The following is a 6,088-nucleotide window of genomic DNA, read 5'->3' as shown; positions in this document are numbered from 1 at the left end:
GTGTGCTCAACTCCCTTTGTCACGCCCTGGTCTTAGTATTTTGTGTTTTCTTTATTATTTTGGTCAGGCCAGGGTGTGACATGGGTTATTTATTGTGGTGTGTTTTGTCTAGGGGTTTGTTGTAGGTTATGGGATTGTGGTTAGTGGGGTTGTCTAGAAAAGTCTATGGTTGCCTGGAGTGGTTCTCAATCAGAGGCAGGTGTTTATCGTTGTCTCTGATTGGGAACCATATTTAGGCAGCCATATTATTTGAGTGTTTTGTAGGTGATTGTTCCTGTCTCTGTGTTTGTTTGCACCAGATAGGGCTGTTTTGGTTGTGTCACGTTTTGTATTGTTCGTCATTATCTTTATTAAAGATGAATCGAAATAACCACGCTGCATTTTGGTCCGATCCCTGCTACACTTCCTCTACAGAGGAAGAGGAAGAAGACCTTAACACCCTTGTATTATCCTTCTTGAATTGCGGTGCTGTAATCATATGTGTCAATTCTCCTAACAGGACCCCAATATTCCAAAAATAATACTTAAAAACAAGGAAAAAAATATTTATGATCAGTTATTAGAATATCTGTATAACATTCGTTATGTTTACCAGCCTCCCATCAAGCAACAGCCAGTTATAGCTATATCTGATTATCCATGTAGGACTGTATGTCACAAGATTTACAATAAAAGTTTATTCAAAAAGAGTTCAATACAGAGAAACATAAGAACCTTTCAATATCAAACAACATAGCAATATTTTAAAAATTGTCATTTTTATTTTGGGAAAATCTTAAACACAAACACACCCACATTTCAAATGCACAGACGTCTGACCTGAGAATGCCATGGAAACCAATCAAAAATCACTGAGTAATCACCAAAAAGATCTATATCACTGCAAACAAAACCAGAGATCTGAAAGACAGCACCCGTTAGTATGAAGTCAGTAAAGAAAAACACACAGAAAAAAGGGTGGAAAATGGGATGAGAGAGAGGTGGACATAGAGAGAGACAATATAGAGAGAGTAAGGAGAGGAGAGATATTGGATGAAGTACACACAAAATGGGGAGAAAAGACAGAGAGAGAGAGAGACGGGAGAAAGAAAAAAAGCAAGACTCAAGCAGTCCCTTTATCTTTTCTTCCTTTCAGACCTTTCGTAACAGATGTATCTCTGGAAGGGATGGTAGGCACCATGTTGGTCCCCCCCAGCCAGTCCCAGTGGGAGAAGAACGGGGCAAAGTTTGCCCCAGGCATCTGGTGGTGAGCGTCATGTTTTTGGGGGGTCCGCCCCACAGGCCGAAGGGTACCATGCGGTGCAGAGACCAGGGGAAGTCGTAGCCATGGTGGTCCTCAGTGGACACAGATGGTGAACACCATGAAGCACCAGGTGGTCAAGCAGTGGCACTGCAGCAAGAGGGGGTCCACGGTGGTCCAGAATCCCACACTGATCAGCTCCCATGCGGACAGGTACTGGGTGACCAGGCTGAAGGGCTGAAGGTACTGGTGGTGCATGGCGTGGAAGGTACAGTACAGCCAGGGGACTCTGTGGTGGAGGAGATGCCAGAGGTAGTACTGGAAGTCAAAGACCACTGTGCACCCCAGGATGCCCAGGAGGAAGCTTGTTAGAGTGGGGGCTTTGCGAGGGAGCAGGATGGGTGGCCTCCACACCACTGGCCCACAGTGGGAGGGAAGACTTAGACCAGGTGGTTGTGGACTGTGAGGCCGAGCATGGTCCAGATGTTGTCCCATGTGACAGGTCTGTCTGGGTGGAGCTTGTAGCGGTTGAGGGTGGGCCAGCTGGGGGCCAGGACGTCCAACAGGGTGTAGAGGGTCACCAGGAGGAGGTAGGTGGAGACTGAGATGACCACGGGGAACAGAGGGCTCTGAGGCTCAGCCTGGTGGTACTTCAGGAGGTTTTCCCACACTGGCTGAAGGACGGACGGCTCTGGCTGAAGGACGACTACAATTGGTGGTTCTATATAAAGTCTAATAATCACAGATTATTCATTTATAACTGGGTTGGTTGCAGCAGAGTCCACAAGAATAGCAAAGATCATTACAGCTCTAACATATGTTTGTTTTCTGCAAAAAGCAAATCATTTGATGCTGTCGTGCCAACTTGGGTTGGGGGTCGATCTTAGCCTCTTATGTACATCGAGGCGCCACCTCCTCCTTCCCCCCTACATCCCCTCTCTCTGGGTTTTAAAGCAGGTGGTCTGTGAAGACCCCTCTTTCTCTGGCCAGAGGATCGCTGCCAGGACTCAGGACCTGAGTCACAGCAGCTCTTATTTCTGAACCAGATCTTAGAGAGCTGCCTCCCACCGATCAGAAGTAACTTGAATTTGACTTTGTCAAAGGAGCGGTGTGTTTTCATTCCTGGCATTGAGGAGCAACAATACACTGTTGTCAAAAAGCAAGACTTTGTTGTAGTGTCTGTTTAATGCAGACACTGTATTATGAGCACAATACGTTGAAAAGACATCTTGTTTTGGCTGAAAATACATATTTTTTATTGAAAAGATATCCAAAAGACGTATTTCAACCAATTTTGCTCACTGGGTGATAATCTGTCAAATTGATCACTTTGGTTAAACCTGTTGATAATTTGATTAAAAACAACATTTTTAAAGATGTTTTTTAAATGCATATTTCTCTTATTGACTTGTTGTGAGGGCTAACAGTAATACATCATAGAAAGCTGTCAGAAGTGACATTGAGTTCAAAAGCTCTATTTATTCATGTTAAATTACACTTGGCAACAAAAATACAATGTTGAATTTTTGTATGGTTCAGCTTGCATCATACTGCTGAGAATAAGGTCTGATTGTTGGAAGTGAAAAGAGGCAAGTGGTCGGTCTACCACAGAGACGGTTTCTATGGTGGAGCTCAAGTAATCCCTTTCTAACTCAAACAAGGCTTTATATAAATGTTATCATATTATCTAAATTAACCTAATAATGGGCAATAAATTCTGCTTCAGTTTCTATGATAATTGCATATAAACACTGTGTTTATGTGCAATGGCACCACTAGATTTTGCGCTGTCTGGCACCACTAGATTTTGTGCTGTCTGGCACCACTAGAGGGCAGACAAGTACCACTGGAAGAAAGACGGCTCTGCTCTGTACCGTAGATAGTTGTTTCTGAAGGGTTTTTTCACATTTCATTTTGTGGACACACAAACCTTTTCTGAGGGCTGCAATTGAAAATCTCCCTTTTTTCAAATGCTTTTATGAATACCTGAAACTGAGTGATGTGAAGCTCCATTAATCCCTGTTTTTATATGCATTAGAAGAAGTTGAAGTGTAGAGCAGCACATTGTAGGATTTGAATGCATCTCAATGAGAACGTATGTTACTGTTTATTACTCTTGTCTGGTCCAGAGCTGTTCCACATACATTTTAGGGAACAAAAATGTCATCTAATTCTCCAATTTACAGATTTTCATTTCAACTTTGAAGGGGATTCAGTGGTCTCTATGCAATGCGAGAGTAATTCAATTATTAATTCACTTCATTAGGACTTCTTATGCTTTTCCCCTCTCACCCCCTCCATGGGGACATAACATGTCTCTTCTGCGTAGTATTTTTTAATTTAGCTTGGCCAACTCTGAAGGGAGCAGTTTCATCACCCTAACTAACGGAAATACATTTTAGCTGTGGAAGAGGGCGGATAAAGGGTTGAAGACACAGCTGAGATCCACCCTCCCTCAGGTGAGGTCTGTAGGGGCATGAAGGCTAAACAAAGAACAAGCCTGCATTGCTGAAGCACCCGAGGCTTAGTCTCCCTACTGGTGCTATGCAGGGAGGGAGCTGGAAACCTGGTCACAATGCGGACATGGTGGACGGATAAAAGACACGTTTTACAGTTTTTCTCAATTGCTAAAACACTAAAACCCATTGGCTGAATAAAGTTCTCAGTTGCCTGGACTCATTTAGCTAATTATGCAGTCTGTTGTCAATACCTTAAACCATTTCACATGGTAAAACACAATATGCAGATCTCACTTAGACTTTTCAGCAAAACTCTAAACACATTCTCATTCTCAAAACACATTCTGCACTCTAATGTGCATGTCATCCATACTGGTAAACACAAGTGGCAACAATCAAATACAAATAGAGAACATATGTCATTGATTGAACACAATCACTCAAAAGTGATTTAACCTGTTTCAAATGATGCGACACAACCAATATAAGCCAGTTCAGAGAGCAAACAGGTTGTTGAAGGTGGGAAGGAGAAAGTATGAGAATGAATAGAAGAAACAATGTGAGAGGACGAATGCGTATGCGAGGTGGGTGACGAGGAGGAAGAAGAGGAGGAGGGCAAGAAAGAGGAAGAGGAGGATGAAGAGGACAAAGAGTGGAAATATCTGATGAAATTCGAGCAACAGTTATAGACCATGTTCTTGTCCATGGACTGACAATGAGGGAAGCAGGACTTAGAATGCAACCCAACTTGAGCCGATTTGAGTCCACCATAGTAAGGACATTCAGAGAAGAGAACAGGTACAGTATACTACTGTATTTTTGTAATTGCAAATTTACTGTACTACACTATGCAGCTGTTTCAATAGACATTTGTAAAGTTAATCACTGTATGTATTGTACTGCATGAATATGTTATGTAACTGCACAACTACTTTTTGTAGAATTGCAAGGCTGCCACATGCAGGTGGAAGGACAGCTATAGTCACTCAGGAGCAAGAGGCCGTTATAGTTGGCATGGTCCTTCAAGATAATGCAATACGACTCAGAGAAATCCAGGAACGAGGGATACAAGACAACACACACTTCCAGGGAATCGACAGTGTGAGCATTTCCACAATTGACCGTGTCCTCCATCGTAACAGGATGCGAATGAAACAAGTATACAGAGTACCTTTTTTGAGCGCAACTCACCAAGGGTGAAAGAACTGCGAGCTCAGTATGTGCAAGTAAGTGTACATTCAGAAACATTTACTGTAATCCAGATTGTCTACAGTACTAACACATACTATGTGAATGACATTACTCTTCAGTACATACAATGTATGTGAATCAAAAGCCTAATTGTACTCTACAGTATAGCACTGTCTCTGTACGACTTACAAAATCCTACATACAGTATATTGTATTTCTACACAGACAATATTTGACTTGGAATCCTTGGACAGACCTCATGAATTCATCTTTGTCGATGAAGCAGGCTTCAATCTAACAAAGAGGAGAAGGAGAGGCCGAAACATGATTGGACAGCGGGCCATTGTTGAAGTCCCTGGTCAACGAGGTGGCAATGTCACAATCTGTGCTGCTATCAGCAACCATGGTGTTCTACATCACCATGTTACACTCGGGCCATATAACACCCAGCACCTTCTAAGATTTATTGCCAATCTAAGATATATTTTATTTGAGCAGCAGGTTCAAGAGCAGCAGGGTCAAGAGCTACAGTTTTTTCCAACAGCTTACACACAAAATCTTTTCATGTCACACGATTTTTGAAACCTCTCACTCAAAGTGCAAAACTACACACCAAATATCCAAAACCATAAGCTATTTCTCAGCCTTTGACTCAGTTGTCAATTGCATAAAACACTTTTTTCAAAACACTACACACAATTCTCTACCTAAAACACAAAAATCTAACAGGAAGTGACTTGCTTTCCTTTTCCAAACACAACCAATCAAAATGCTACACTTATTCACCAGGTCACACACACACACTCCTCACATGTGCAAACACTAATAGCTTAACTGATCACTAACCAATCACTGCTTTACTGTAGTATAGGCCTATAAATAGGTCAAATGTCAGATTAACTGTTTTGAACAATGGTTGCCAACAATGGACAGAGAGCAAGAGGAGTAGGAGGGAGAGGAGGAGGAAGAAGAGGATGAGGACAAAGAAGAGAAGGAAGGAGAGCCATCTCTGATGAGATTAGGGCAGCACTTGTTGATCATGTGATCAACCACGGTTTGACCATGAGAGAGGCACATCCTCCATCACAATGCCACACTGGGTCCGTACAACACCGACCATATGCTCACTTTTCTGGATGCAATTTACACAATGCTTGTCCCTGATCCAGATCAGGAGCCTGCTAGATTTGTGGTTTTA

General features: G+C 42.4%; 1 pseudogene; it reads right to left on the bottom strand.

Annotated features, from left to right (window-relative positions):
- Window positions 1–1,102: 1,102 nt before the first annotated feature.
- LOC139409655 (cholesterol 25-hydroxylase-like protein 2) lies at window positions 1,103–2,360 on the bottom strand (annotated as a pseudogene).
- Between the last annotated feature and the right edge of the window lie 3,728 nt (window positions 2,361–6,088).

Source organism: Oncorhynchus clarkii, chromosome 5 (assembly GCF_045791955.1).
Source record: "Oncorhynchus clarkii lewisi isolate Uvic-CL-2024 chromosome 5, UVic_Ocla_1.0, whole genome shotgun sequence".
NCBI classification, from domain to species: domain Eukaryota; kingdom Metazoa; phylum Chordata; class Actinopteri; order Salmoniformes; family Salmonidae; genus Oncorhynchus; species Oncorhynchus clarkii.
The sequence above is the reverse complement of the archived record's forward strand: the minus strand, read 5'-3'. Positions and strand labels throughout refer to the sequence as shown.